Consider the following 16803-nt stretch of genomic DNA (forward strand, 5'->3'; position numbering starts at 1 on the left):
CATGAAGAAAATGATCTATTTATACATTACCAGCATGGATTAGAAAGTATTGCTCTTGTAAAATGCAAGTGGATCTTTGTTCACATGAAGTAATGAGAACCAGGGGAACTCAAGCTGATTCTATATTTCTAAATTCCGAGAAAGCTTTTGACATCATTCCTCACAAGCAGCTTCTAATCAGATTATACACCTATGGTGGATCATCTCAGTTGTGCGACTAGAGCCATGATTTTCTGTCAGAAAGGTTACAATTCGTAGTAACTGATGGGAAGGCATCAAATGAAATAGAAATTGTATCAAGCTTTACCCAAGGAAGTGCGATAGGCCTTTTGCTGATCCTAATCTACATTAACAACTTAGGAGACAATGTGAGCAGCTCTCTTACACTGTCTGCAGATGATGTTGTCATTTACCATCTCATAAACTAACCAGATGATCAGTATTAATTGCCAAATAATTTAGACAAGATATCTGTATGATGTGTAAAGTGGCAATTAAACAGTAGAAATAGTTATGTCCTCCACATGAGTACTAAAAAATCATTTTAAATTTTGGTGTGCATGATAAGTCACATGAACTGAAATATTGTCAATTCATTCAAATACCTAGGGATTACAACTGTAAACATTTTAAAATGGAAGCATCTCATAGAAAATGTTGGTAAGGTGAATCAAAGACTGAGTTTTATTGGCAGAATACACAAAAGATGCAACCAATCTATTTAAGAGACTGTTTACAATACAGCTGTCCATTCTCTTCTTGTCTATATCTTTGTGGTATGGGGTTCTTACAAGAGAAGATTGATGTAGGACATCAAAAAAATTCAAAGAAGGTGACCTCATTTTGTATTATCACAAAATAGAGAGGAGAATGTCATAGATATAAAATTCAAGTTTGTATGTCAACCATTGAAATAAAGGCATTTTTTTTTATTGTGGTCAGATCTTTTCACAAAATTTAAATCACCAACTTCCTCTTCAAAATGTGAAAATATTTTATCTACTCCCACCTACATAAGGGCAAATGTCCATAGCAAAATACGGGAAATCATAGCTCACATAGAAAAATTCAGATGTTCATTTTTCTAACGTGCTGTCTGAGAATGGAACAGTTGAGAAGTTGTTCGAAAGTGGTTCTGTGCATCCTCTGCAAGCACTTAAGTGTGAATTACATAGTAGTCTGAATATAATAGAGGGAAACATTCCACATGGGAAAAATATATCTAAAAACAAAGATGCTGTAACTTACCAAACGAAAGCGTTGGTTTGTTGATAGAGACAATAAACACACAAACACACACACAAATTTCAAGCTTTTGCAACCCAAGGTTGCTTCATCAGGAAAGAGAGAAAGACGAAAGGATGTGGGTTTTAAGGGAGAGGGTAAGGAGTCATTCCAATCCCGGGAGCGGAAAGACTTACCTTAGGGGGGAAGAAAGGACAGGTATACACTCCCTCTCTCTCTCTCACACACACACACACATATATGTTTTTAGTTACATAGTAGTCTTGTAGATATAGTTTAGACACTGTAATCTCATGAGCATAGAGACAGGGCCAGTTAGGGGTTGCATGGGATCATAGCACTGATGAACTTCAGGGTCCTTATTTAGAAATATGTACTCATATTCTTACCTGCTTCCATAGCAAGGTCACTAACACATGTCTGTGTGGTGATGCTCAGCTCAGAGGTAAATTGGTTTGAATTGTGGTGGTGTATGAAATTTTCACTGCTGGTATTTGGCCTCCAAGGTGAGGAGAGGTGATGGTGTAAACTTTCTGATCAACAGTCTTTGTGTCTCTGTCCTGGATTACAGACCCAGCCTGCTCACAGTGTCTCATGAAGTGAGAACATGTGACACTATTGACAGTGATCTGTCCATTGGTTGGGGTCACTAATCTCGGGGGCCCTTTGGTGCTTTTGAGAGGAGTAAGCTATGTCCCAGCAATGGTTTTTACCCTCCCCCTTGCCTTCATCTGTGTAAACACAAATCCAACACTACACTGTGGAAGCACTCATCACAGTCATCCACACAACACAGACACATACTTGACACTTCAGACAGGTCAGGAGAAAGCAACAGCAAACCACCTCCACTAGGACCTTACCCTGTGTGACGGTGCACGAGTCCTGTGTCAATTCGAAATGAGTACTTGGGCAATGCTGAGTTCGTCAGCTAGTAGTCTTATAAAATTTAAGATGAGTCTCTTCTTTCACCTTACTGTTGAGTGTAAACTGAATTGTTCCACACCTATGCTCTTCACTTCATCATCATTATTAACAGCTAAATCAGAACCAAGATAAGTGAAGCTTGAAACTTGTTCTACTATTTGATTACTAATTATTATCTTGGCTCTGATGTGTTATTTTCCTTTCCATGTCATAACTTTAGTTTAGTCCTAGATATTTGAAAATTATATCTTTTACAAATGATATTTACAAGGGGCGTTTGAAAAGTCTGTGCAAAGTCCGAGAGATGGCACCACCGGTGCATATCGAGGTCATGTTTCGTTAGTAGTATCTTTGGAAAGAATGCACACCAAGTTTCAGCCATATTGGTCTACTTGTTTGTGTTTGGCATTCATGTGAACCAAGGAAGTCGAGTGATGTCAAAAAATGGACAAAAAAGAATTTCGTGTGGTGATTAAACATTACTTTATGAAAGGCAAAACGCCTCAGGAAACTGAAGAGAAGCTTGATAAACATTACGGGGACTCTGCACCTTCTATTAGAACAGTTTACAAGTGGATTCAAAATTTTTGGAGTGGCCATATGGACACAAGTGATGCTGAACGTTCTGGATGCCCTGTGGAGGTTACGACTCCAGAAATCATTGATAAAATCCATGATATTGTGATGGATGACAGAAGAGTTAAGGTGCATGAGATTGCTAGTGCTGTGGGCATCTCAAATGAATGGGTACATAATATTTTGCATAAACGTTTGGACATGAGAAAGCTATCCGCAGGATGAGTTCCACAATTGCTCACATTTGACCAAAAACGGAATCATGTGAAGTGTTGCAAGGATGGTTTGCAGCTGTTCAGGAAGAATTCACAGGACTTTAAGCATCATTTCGTCACTGTGGATGAAACATGGATACATTACTATACTCCTGAGACCAAACAACAATCTAAACAATCTTCACCAAAAAAGGTGAAGACCGTTTCTTCGGCTGGAAAGGTTGTTACAACTGTCTTTTGGGATTCGCTAGGGGTAATCCTCATCAAATACATGGAAAAGGGTAAAACCATTACAGGTGCAGATTATTCATTGTTATTGGACCATTAGAAAACCGAGCTGCAAGAAAAACACCAGCAATTGGACTGCAAAAAGTACTTTTCCATCACGACAGTGCACCAGCACACACCTCAGCAGTTGTGGTCGCAAAATTAATGGAAATAGGATTCCAACTCGTTTAACATCCTCTCTATTCTCCAGATTTGGTTCCCTTGGACTACTATTATTCCGCAATTTGAAGAAATAGCTGGCAGGACAAAGATTTTATTCAGACAAGGAGGTGATTGCAGCAACTAATAGCTATTTTGCAGACTTGGACAATTCCTATTATTCAGAAGGGATCAACAAATTAGAACAGCATTGGATGAAGTGTATAAGTCTAAAAGGAGACTATGTTGAAAAATAAAAAAGGTTTACCTCAAACATGTAAGTAATTTTTATTTTGGCATGTACTTTTCAAATGCCCTTCTAGCATACCGAAGTGTAATGATTTGTGAAGGCAGCATTCCTAAGGGAAAATAATTCCGACAGAAAAGTCTCTGCTCCGCCGGGTTGGGGACTATGCTTAGGGTTGGTATCCCTTCCACACAAAACAAACTTCACTCATTAACACCAGGAAAATAGTTGGACAGAATATGCAGTGGCAACAAAGGGAAGAACCTCACATTCTTTTAATATATTGTTTTACTTCCATATAATATATGAAATTAATGAGTAACAAAAGTTTATTTCACTAACTTCAGCACTAACCAGTGATATGCACTTTGATTTTTGAACTGTTATTTGAGAGACATAATGAAAATTACTCAAGGCATTAAAGCTACCAGTCACATTTGACCCTTATTAGTTTCAGATGAAAGTAATAGGAAAATTTACTATTTACATCATAGATTCACCTCTACAACATAAAAATTGCAATAAAATTTTTGGACCACTGCCTGCTTAGGTCATAAACACACATAAACTAATGTGACTACTGTGCTCTTATTCTTGTTTTCACGAAGTGGAAGAAGTAATGTAACCACAGTTCCATATATTTACCATTGCTTGAATTATCATTAACAGACCTGACAGTTTCACTTCATTGCAGGCACTAAGTGAGGTGGCACAGTGTTTAGCACACTGAACTCACATTTGGTAGGATGATGGTTCAAATCTGCATCCATCCATCATTAGGTTTTTTGTCATTTCTGCAAATTGCTGCAGGCAAATGCCAGGATGGGTACTTCGAAATGGCATGGCCAATTTCGTTCCCCATTCTTGACACAATTTGAGGCTGAGCTTCATCACTAATGACCTTGATGTCCTTTTCATTGTGTGCACTGTCTCAAGTCCGATTATCAGTTACTAGAGCTCACATTAAAAAGTGAAATTCATGATATTACAAACATATAAGGTTGAAAGCTGTGACAGAAAAAAATGATGAAAACTTCACAGAAATGCTGTCGATAAAAAATGTGATTGTATTGCATATGTGATTGCATTGTCAATATGTAAAATTTTCCATTGTTCTGGCTGCTGTTGCAAATGGCCTTTTCTGTTCTAGAGAAGACAGGTACAGATTTCCAGAGATTTGGCTGCTGGCAGTAACAGAGCTATGGGGTGATAGCCCTTGCAAAGCAACTCTCACAGGCATCTGGGGAGACCACAGTGGTTGTAGGTACATGGAGTACTGGCATGCCTCAGCCAACACTAGGCAGCAAGTAAACAGCACTATGCCATAACTGTTGCCCATTTCTCATTTACCTCTTTCCACCAGTGACAAGAAATAAACCAAAAACCAATCAAGGATGTCTGTTCCCACCAATGACAAGAAATGAAGCAAACACCAAAAAAGGACATCTGACATCTATATCCACATACATACTCCTCAAGCCACTGTATAGTGCATGGTAGAGTGTACCAAACACCACTACTAATCATTTCCCTTGCCGTTCCACTTGCAAACAGAGCAAAGTAAAAGAGACTGTCTGTAAGCCTCCATATGAGTCCTAATTTCATTCATCTTATCTTCACGGTCCTAATTCAAATTGTTTGTTGGTGGCAGTAGAATTATTTCAGAGTCAGCTTCAAATGCTAGTTCTCTAAATTTCCACAATAGTAGTTTGCAAAAAGAATGCCATCTTCTCTCCAGGGATTTTCGTTTGAGTTCATGACGCATCTCTGTTGTACTTGCATGCTAATTGAACTTACTGGTAACAAATCTAGCAGCATGCCTCTGAATTGCTTCGATGTCTTCCATTAAACACACCTAAATCTGCATCTACATACATACTCTGAAAATAATCAATTATTGATGACATAATGTAAATGGAGAGATAAAAAAATTATTCACCAAGTGGCAGCAGGGGAACACACACACAAGGGTTCAACCTTTACAAGCATTCAGAGCCAGAGGCTCCTTCTTCTGGAGTTGAAGGGGAAGGAAGAGAGGTGAAGGGAAAGGACTGGAGAGGTTTAGGGAAAGGAGTACAGTTCAGAAAAGTCATCGAGAACCCCAGTTCAGCGGAGACTTACCAGACAGGATGAGAAGGAAAGATTCATTGTTGGGGATTGCACTGACCGAGATTTGAAGACCTGAGAGTTTAAACATGGAAGACAGGGTAATATGCAAGACAGAGATTACTACTAAAGCATCATGCATGAGTTAATAAGAGTGAAAAGCTAAGTGAATTGCACATAACAGAGGTGGGAGAGGTGATGACAAAATATAGACAAGTCAGAAAATGAAAGGGGTATAAAACTAAAATGGAGTGAAGAAAGGAGTAGTTATTGTGAATAAATGTTGATGTGGATGGAATTAACATAAATTAAGACCAGGTGAGGCGAGAACCAAGGACATGTTGTAGTGCTACCTCCCACCTGCAGAAGTCTGGGAAACTGGTGTCTGGGGGAAGAGTCCAGATGGTGTGTGTGGTGAAACAGGCACTGAGGTCATGACACTCATATTGTACAGCATGCTCTGCAACACAATATTGTGTGTTGCCTGTATATGCCCTCTGCATGTGCACATTCATCCTGACTGATAACTGGGTGGTAGTCATGCTGATGTAAAAGGCTCAACATTGTTTACATAACAGCTGATATATGACATGCATCATTTTACAGATGGCTCTCCCTTTGTTATTATGGGTGTTTTTCCAGTTACAGGGCTGTCAAAATTGCTGGAATTTCTAAATATCTTATCCCAATTATGTTTCACATGGTCCTATTCCAAACCCCATCCCACCTTCTTTGATGTTGATCTCATCCTTACCAAAGACCAGCTGCACACTTCTGTCCAGATCAAACTTACTAAAAAACAGCAGTACTTACATTTTGACAGTTCCCATCCTTTTCCATGTCACACATTCCATCCCATACAGCCTTGGCATTTGAGGCAAATGTATTTGTTTGGATAAAGACTTTTTACAGCAGCACATCACCACTCTCACTTCAGCCTTCACTGAACATAATTATCCCAACAGCCTAATTCAAAAGTAGATTTCTCAGGCCATCACATTCAATCCTGGTACTGCTGATCCCTCCAAAAAACATCTTCAGAGCACACCACTTGCCAGCCATGTTATCCTGGTCTTGAATGTATTAATCAGCTATTTCAAAAAGGCCATGACTTCCTAAAATCATGCCCTAAAATGAGATCCATTCTGTCTGAGACTTTGCCCACCACATCCAGAATAGCTTTTTGACACCCTCCCAATCCCCACAATATCCTTGTCAGACCCTGTGCTCCTTCTGCACCCATCTCCCAACCCTATGGCTCCTACCCCTGTGACCATCCCCATTACAAGACTTGCCTTATGAACCCTTTTATTACCACCCTGCCCTGTTACTGGCAAAACATATAATATCAAATAGCGAGCCATCTGTGAAACAACATGTCATGTACCAGCTGTTATGTGAACACTGTTTGGCCTTTTACATCTGCATGACTACTGTCCAGTTATCAGTCAGGATGAATGGGCATAGGTAGAGGGTGTATACAGGAAACACAATATCCTGTTGCACGGCATGCTGTACAACATGACAGTCATGACCTTGATGCCTGTTTCACCATACACACCATCTGGATTCTTCCCCAAGATAGCAGTTTCCCAGACCTCTGCAGGTGGGAACTAGCGCTACAACAGGTCCTTGGTTCTCGCCACTCACCTGGCCTTAATTTACGTTAATTCCCTCTGTCTTAGCATATAATCACAGTAGCTACTCCTTTATTCACTCCATTATAGTTCTCTACCCCTTTCATTTTCTGACTTGTCTATTTTTCACCGTCCCCCTTCCTATCTCTGTGACATGCAATGCACTTAGTTTTTCGATCTTATTTACTCATGCGCAAGGTTTTAGTACTATTATCTGTTTTGCATATTACAGTGTCTTCCATCCTTAAGCTCTCAGGTTTTTTAATCTCATCCAGTGCAGTCCCCAACAATCAGTCTTTTCTTCTCATCCTGTCCAGTACGTCTCCCATGACCCGGGGCTCTGGGTAACTTTTCTGAACTGCACCCCTTTCCCTATCCCTCTCCAGTCCTTTTCCTTCACCCCTCTTCCCTCACCTTCAGCTCTTCTGTGAGAAGAAGGCGCCTCTGGCTCTGAAATCTTGTAAAAGTTAAACCCTTTTGTGTGTGTGTGTTCCTCTGCTTCCCCTTGGTGAGTAGATTTTTTATCTGTACATGTACATTATACATACAAGCTCCGTAAGGCACCACATGGCGCACAGCAGTAGGTACATTATACCATTACTAATCATTTCCCTTCCTGTTTCACTCAGCAAATAAAGCAAGGGAAAAATGAATCTCTGTATGCCTCAGTATGGGCTCTGATTTCTCGTATCATTTGTTTGTCGTCCTTATTGGAAATGTATGTTGGTGGCAGCATGATCGTTCTGTTGTCAGTTTCAAATGTTGGGTCCCTAAATTTTCTCAACAGTGTTTCTAAAAAGGAACATCACATTCCCCCCCACAGATTTCCATTTGATTTCTTGAAGGAACTCCATAATATTTACATGTAGACCAAACATACTGATAAATATAGCAGCTGCCTCTTTATTGCTTCCATGTCTTCCACTAATCTGACCTGATGGGGATCCAAGACACTGGATCAGTACTCAAGAATGGATTGCACTAGAGCTCCATATGCGACCTCTTTTACGATGAACTCTTTCCCAAAACACTACTAATGAACCAAATTAACTATTCTCTTTCCCCACTACAATCCTTACATACTCGTTTCATTTAATGTTGCTTTGTAGTGTTACACCTCGATATTTAATCAACCTAACTATGTTAATTAGTGCATTACTAATGAGCTATCGAAAAAATTATAGGATTGTTTTCCCTACTCATCTGCAATTAATTACATTTTTCTAGATTTAGAGTAGCTACTTCCTTATGTAATATTATTCTGTCATGATCATCTTTAGAAAACGAGTGAGGACCTCTCACAATCTAAAAAAAAAAGGAAAGAAAGAAAGAATTGATTTCTCATGAACATACAACTCAAGCAGTATATTGCTCCCTCCTACATATATCTCGCGAAGAGACCATGAGGATAAATTAAGAGAGATTACAGCCCACACAGAGGCGTACCGACAATCTTTCTTTCCACGAACAATACGAGACTGGAATAGAAGGGAGAACAGATAGAGGTATTCAAAGTGCCCTCCGCCACACACCATTGGGTGGCTTATGGAGTATGGATGTAGATGTAGATGCCAGGAAGGGCTCTCAACAAGGGAAGTGTCCAGGCATCTCGAAGTGAAACAAAGTGATGTTGTTCGGACATGGAGGAGAACCAGAGAGACAGGAACTGTTGATGACATGCCTCAATCATGCCGCCCAAGGGCTACTACTGCAGTGGATGACCACTACCTATGGATTATGGCTTGGAGGAACCCTGACAGCAATGCCACCATGTTGAATAATGCTTTTCGTGCAGCCACAGGACATTGTGTTATGACTCAAACAGTGTGCAGTAGGCTGCATTATGCCCAATTTCACCCCCGGCGTCCATGGCGAGGTCCATCTTTGTAACCACAACACCTTGCACCGCGGTACAGATGGGCCCAACAACATGCCAAATGGACCACTCAGGATTGGCATCAATTTCTCTTCACCAGTGAGTGTCACATACGCCTTCAAGCAGACAATCGTCAGAGATGTGTTTGGAGGCAACTCAGTCAGGCTGAACGCCTTAGGCACACTGTCCAGCGTGTGCAGCAAGGTGGATGTTCCCTGCTGTTTTGGGGTGGCATTATGTGGGGTCAACTTATGCCATTGGTGGTCATGGAAGGAGCCGTAACAGCTGTACAATACGTGAATTTCATCCTCCGACCGATAGTGCAACCATATTGTCAGCATATTGGCGAAGCATTCGTCTTCATTTATGACAAATCGCGTCCCCATCATGTACTTCTTGCGAATGACTTCCTTCAGGATAAAGAAATCGCTCGACTAGAGTGACCAGCATGTTCTCAAGACATGAACCCTATCAAACATGCCTGGGATGGATTGAAAAGGGCTGTTTATGGACGCTGTGACCCACCAACCACTCTGAGGGATCTACTTCAAATCGCTGTTGAGGAGTGGGATAATCTAGACCAACAGTGCCTTGCTGAACTTGTGGGTAGTATGCCACGACTAATACAGGCATGCATCTATCCAAGAGGGCGTGCTACTGGCAGTTAGAGGTACTGGTGTGTACAGCAATCTGGACCACCACCTCTGAAGGTCTCGCTGTATGGGGGTACAACATGCAATGTGTGGTTTTCATGAGAAATAAAAAGGGCAGAAATGATGTTTATGTTGACCTCTATTCCAATTTTTTGTACAGGTTCCGGAACACTCTGAACCGAGGTGATGCAAAACTTTTTTTGATGTGTGTATTATAGATCATATTATGACCGCCAGTCATTACACTGCTTCAGACTCCTGTATTCACTGTACTTACACTCCTTCTCAGGGCATTCGCCGTGTCAAACCTTTGTAACATTATACACTCCTGGAAATTGAAATAAGAACACCGTGAAATCATTTTCCCAGGAAGGGGAAACTTTATTGACACATTCCTGGGGTCAGATACATCACATGATCACACTGACAGAACCACAGGCACATAGACACAGGCAACAGAGCATGCACAATGTCGGCACTAATACAGTGTATATCCACCTTTCGCAGCAATGCAGGCTGCTATTCTCCCATGGAGACGATCGTAGAGATGCTGGATGTAGTCCTGTGGAACGGCTTGCCATGCCATTTCCACCTGGCGCCTCAGTTGGACCAGCGTTCGTGCTGGACGTGCAGACCGCGTGAGACGACGCTTCATCCAGTCCCAAACATGCTCAATGGGGGACAGATCCGGAGATCTTGCTGGCCAGGGTAGTTGACTTACACCTTCTAGAGCACGTTGGGTGGCACGGGATACATGCGGACGTGCATTGTCCTGTTGCAACAGCAAGTTCCCTTGCCGGTCTAGGAATGGTAGAACGATGGGTTCGATGACGGTTTGGATGTACCGTGCACTATTCAGTGTCCCCTCGACGATCACCAGTGGTGTACGGCCAGTGTAGGAGATCGCTCCCCACACCATGATGCCGGGTGTTGGCCCTGTGTGCCTCGGTCGTATGCAGTCCTGATTGTGGCGCTCACCTGCACGGCGCCAAACACGCATACGACCATCATTGGCACCAAGGCAGAAGCGACTCTCATCGCTGAAGACGACACGTCTCCATTCGTCCCTCCATTCACGCCTGTCGCGACACCACTGGAGGCGGGCTGCACGATGTTGGGGCGTGAGCGGAAGACGGCCTAACGGTGTGCGGGACCGTAGCCCAGCTTCATGGAGACGGTTGCGAATGGTCCTCGCCGATACCCCAGGAGCAACAGTGTCCCTAATTTGCTGGGAAGTGGCGGTGCGGTCCCCTACGGCACTGCGTAGGATCCTACGGTCTTGGCGTGCATCCGTGCGTCGCTGCGGTCCGGTCCCAGGTCGACGAGCACGTGCACCTTCCGCCGACCACTGGCGACAACATCGATGTACTGTGGAGACCTCACGCCCCACGTGTTGAGCAATTCGGCGGTACGTCTACCCGGCCTCCCGCATGCCCACTATACGCCCTCGCTCAAAGTCCGTCAACTGCACATACGGTTCACGTCCACGCTGTCGCGGCATGCTACCAGTGTTAAAGACTGCGATGGAGCTCCGTATGCCACGGCAAACTGGCTGACACTGACGGCAGCGGTGCACAAATGCTGCGCAGCTAGCGCCATTCGACGGCCAACACCGCGGTTCCTGGTGTGTCCGCTGTGCCGTGCGTGTGATCATTGCTTGTACAGCCCTCTCGCAGTGTCCGGAGCAAGTATGGTGGGTCTGACACAACGGTGTCAATGTGTTCTTTTTTCCATTTCCAGGAGTGTAGATGGGGGTGTACCCTATTTCGCTAACAAGATGTGGCACAGGTCTTTTCGTCAATGGATTCACCTGACCAAGCTATAGACCATCACTTCTATGTATCCGTCCAACCTTACCTTTCTCCTCCCTGCATTAAATGGTTCTGGGAAGGAAATGAACTTGGTGTTAGAAATCTTCCTCAACTTCATCGTTCGTGTTGGTAGGACGAAGGTGGATCTACATCTGCATCCACAAGGATACTCTGTAAATCACGTTTTAGTACCCGGCAGAGGGTTCATCGAACCACCTTTACAATTCTCTATTATTCCAATCTCGTATAGCGCGCAGAAAGAACGAATACCTATAATACACGCATTTTATCGTGGTGATCGTTTTTCCCTATGTACAGTCATGCTCAAAAGTATCCGAACGACCTGTGATGTGGCGTTATCATGGAGCAATATGGCTTTGTGTTGCCTTTTTCCATATTCCGGTCGTTTTTCACGTAATGCTGGTAAATCCAGCTTCTGTTGGAAGCGATCAGTCTTAACTGTTTCGCCAGGTTTTGGCAGCTCATGATAGATGACACCCTTTTGAGCCCACCAAACACAGAGCATTGTCTTCTTTCCAAAGCGATTTGGTCTTGGAGTGGATGTCGATGGTTTTCCTGGCTTCACCAATGATTTACGACGCTTAGCATTCTCAAAATATATCCATTTTTCATTACCTGTCACTATTCGATGGACAAACGACTTTCTTTTGTATCTGGCGAGCAGCATTTCAAAAGTTGTCTTCCGATTTACTTGCTGTCTATCTTTCAGTTCATGCGGAACCCATTCTCCCACTTTCTGCATCTTTCCTATAGCTTTCAACCGAAGAGAAACTGCTTTCTGCGTCACATTCAATTGTTCCGCGAGTTCCTGATGGGTTTGAGTATTATCTTCAGCCAATAAGAGCTCCAGTTGGTTGTCTTCGAACTTTTTTGTGGTTTCCAGCGCTCGTCGTTTCTGATGTCAACTTCACCACTTTATAATTTTTTGGACCACTCGAAACACTGTGTTTTTCCCGTTAGCATGTTCGCCGAAAGCTTCGACAAGCATTCGATGCGATTCTTCAGCAGTTTTCTTCAAATGATAACAGAAAACCAATGCTGTCCACAAATCGTAGTTCGTAGGCACAAAACTCGACACGTTTGTGGGTCTCAAACATATACCGACGTGTGCAACTTGGGTGATTGTGTGCTGAGATTCGTCGTCAGCCGTTACAGGAAGGAGATGGCGCTGCAGTCGCAGTCTCACGAGCCCTATACTGACCGCTAGCACCGTCTATAAGGAAATTCAGGTTTCATACTTCTACACCTGGTGAGTGTTGAACAGGAACGTGCACCCCAAGAGGCCCTGTTGCCGATTTCTTCGCTGTTGTTCGTCGCTGTCAGCACTCCGTGATGTGGTGGTGTCGGAAGACAGTCAGATTCTCCATGAGTAATGGTAGGCGGCGAACAGTATGAAGATCATCAGGCGAATATCATCTCAGGTACATCTGCAGCTGATTCTACACTGTTCTGAAGTATCTAGGACACAGATTCGCTGCAGTATCTTAATCATAGAATCGAGTGCTGTTACTGTGAACGCCATCGATCCCAACGATCAAATCCTTGAGAGTTGGAGTACTCGAGTGTTTAAAGGGAGCTAACGTGAGGGTATGGCTTGATGCTCGGTTCGTGATGAGCCCACTTATCCTTATTCTGCTATATTGGCTTAACAGGCTCTTAACAGCTGTGAAGGGTTCTTTAACATTGGTTCTTATGAAATAGGTTCTGTTTTTTTAGACATCTTTTTACGAGCTAACGAATATGCGAGTCATGTTTCCATTGATTTTCTGTCCAGTGCTATTTTCTGCTGAGCTCGTCCTCTCTCTAGGGGCGACGTTGTAACGTGCTGAGGCGTGACCCACTAGCAACATCATCGCTTATTTCCTGGTTCTGTCTCTGCCTCTGGCGTGACCGCCCTTTGCTTGTAGCAAGCTGAATGAGTTTCAATAAAATTTTCTAATTTTCAACCCCTTCCTATTCTGTGCCGTAACAGCTTTCATTGCTACCTAGTATTATTATTACTGCGTTTTGTTTTTCAGGTGTCCTCGCAAATGTTTATCCGTTATATCGCCTGCAAAAACTATGGAACTGATCGTGACAGTGATCAGCTTTAATACCAAGGACGAGCAAGCTATTTTTCTCCAACGACTAATCGATGTTCAGCCACGAAACACCTGTAAGAAACGTTTGGCCGATGAAGATACTCAAACAAAAAGTAAGTTAGAGACTCGCAAAATCTAATAAAAACGCCTTCAAGCACATGCTGTATTGTCCGATACTAGTTGGCGAACTCTATGTCGTGCCGCTTTTCAATCGTTGTTTGGAGTAACCAAGACACGCGTTGACCGACTGTGCTGTTGGAAATGTCGTAACCGAACTTATCAAGATAACAAAAGCAAAACGGTAGGTGCTCGTTCAAACCTGATCCCTGGCGAATATTGCCAGAAGACTTATGAATTTATAGGTGATATACCTGCCAACAATTTCCTTATTCTGGCACCATAAAACATTAGCTTACCACAGAGCTAAAAGTAAAATGTTTATACGAAATGTTCATTACAAAAACCCAGAATGCCAAACAAAAGGAAAATACTGATTTTTTCTGAACTATTTTCAAGAAAATTTCAGTTTACCTTTTGATTGCTAAGAATTCGACATGTACTCGAAGTGTGAAGAGCTAGGTAACATAATAAGAGACCCCCCACTTAAATGACAATGTCAAACGTGCTTAAAAAATGGATATTCTCCGACTGACATGCCAAGCAAATGAAAAAGTAGCTGCTGTGTTCTTTGACTACATGCCAAATCTTCCTCTACTTGCCTGTAAAAGTGGTCTTTTATTACCGTCAGCTATGGCTAATGAATTCTGCATTGACAATTTTACGATGAGATTTTGGAACATATACTGTGTTCGAACATTATGAATTACCTCGAAGAAAACGGTCTATTGACACACAGTCAACACGGATTTAGAAAACATCGTTCTTGTAAAACACACCTAGCTCTTTATTAGCATGAAGTGTTGAGTGGTATTGACAAGACATTTCAGATTGATTCTGTACTTCTGGATTTCCAGAAGGCTTTTGACATTATACCATACAAGGGGTTTGTAGTGAAATTGCATGTTTATGGAATATCGTCTGAGTTACGTGACTGGATTTGTGATTTTCTGTCAGAGAGGTCAGAGTTCGTAGTAACTGACTAAAAGTCATCGAGTAAAACAGAAGTGATTTCTGGAGTTCCCCAAAGTAGTGTTATACGCCCTTTGCTATTCCTTATCTACACTCCTGGAAATTGAAATAAGAACACCGTGAATTCATTGTCCCAGGAAGGGGAAACTTTATTGACACATTCCTGGGGTCAGATACATCACATGATCACACTGACAGAACCACAGGCACATAGAGACAGGCAACAGAGACCGAGCGAGGTGGCGCAGTGGTTAGCACGCTGGACTCGCATTCGGGAGGACGACGGTTCAATCCCGCGTCCGGCCATCCTGATTTAGGTTTTCCGTGATTTCCCTAAATCACTCCAGGCAAATGCCGGGATGGTTCCTCTGAAAGGGCACGGCTGACTTCCTTCCCTAATCCGATGAGACCGATGACCTCGCTGTTTGGTCTCTTCCCCCAAAAACCAACCAACCAACCAACAGGCAACAGAGCATGCACAATGTCGGCACTAGTACAGTGTATATCCACCTTTCGCAGCAATGCAGGCTGCTATTCTCCCATGGAGACGATCGTAGAGATGCTGGATGTAGTCCTGTGGAACGGCTTGCCATGCCATTTCCACCTGGCGCCTCAGTTGGACCAGCGTTCGTGCTGGACGTGCAGACCGCGTGAGACGACGCTTCATCCAGTCCCAAACATGCTCAATGGGGGACAGATCCGGAGATCTTGCTGGCCAGGGTAGTTGACTTACACCTTCTAGAGCACGTTTGGTGGCACGGGATACATGCGGACGTGCATTGTCCTGTTGCAACAGCAAGTTCCCTTGCCGGTCTAGGAATGGTAGAACGATGGGTTCGATGACGGTTTGGATGTACCGTGCACTATTCAGTGTCCCCTCGACGATCACCAGTGGTGTACGGCCAGTGTAGGAGATCGCTCCCCACACCATGATGCCGGGTGTTGGCCCTGTGTGCCTCGGTCGTATGCAGTCCTGATTGTGGCGCTCACCTGCACGGCGCCAAACACGCATACGACCATCATTGGCACCAAGGCAGAAGCGACTCTCATCGCTGAAGACGACACGTCTCCATTCGTCCCTCCATTCACGCCTGTCGCGACACCACTGGAGGCGGGCTGCACGATGTTGGGGCGTGAGCGGAAGACGGCCTAACGGTGTGCGGGACCGTAGCCCAGCTTCATGGAGACGGTTGCGAATGGTCCTCGCCGATACTCCAGGAGCAACAGTGTCCCTAATTTGCTGGGAAGTGGCGGTGCGGTCCTCTACGGCACTGCGTAGGATCCTACGGTCTTGGCGTGCATCCGTGCGTCGCTGCGGTCCGGTCCCAGGTCGACGAGCACGTGCACCTTCCGCCGACCACTGGCGACAACATCGATGTACTGTGGAGACCTCACGCCCCACGTGTTGAGCAATTCGGCGGTACGTCTACCCGGCCTCCCGCATGCCCACTATACGCCCTCGCTCAAAGTCCGTCAACTGCACATACGGTTCACGTCCACGCTGTCGCGGCATGCTACCAGTGTTAAAGACTGCGATGGAGCTCCGTATGCCACGGCAAACTGGCTGACACTGACGGCAGCGGTGCACAAATGCTGCGCAGCTAGCGCCATTCGACGGCCAACACCGCGGTTCCTGGTGTGTCCGCTGTGCCGTGCGTGTGATCATTGCTTGTACAGCCCTCTCGCAGTGTCCAGAGCAAGTATGGTGGGTCTGACACACCGGTGTCAATGTGTTCTTTTTTCCATTTCCAGGAGTGTAGATGGGGGTGTACCCTATTTCGCTAACAAGATGTGGCACAGGTCTTTTCGTCAATGGATTCACCTGACCAAGCTATAGACCATCACTTCTATGTATCCGTCCAACCTTACCTTTCTCCTCCCTGCATTAAATGG

This window comes from Schistocerca nitens, chromosome 7 (genome assembly GCF_023898315.1).
Source record: "Schistocerca nitens isolate TAMUIC-IGC-003100 chromosome 7, iqSchNite1.1, whole genome shotgun sequence".
Classification (NCBI taxonomy): domain Eukaryota; kingdom Metazoa; phylum Arthropoda; class Insecta; order Orthoptera; family Acrididae; genus Schistocerca; species Schistocerca nitens.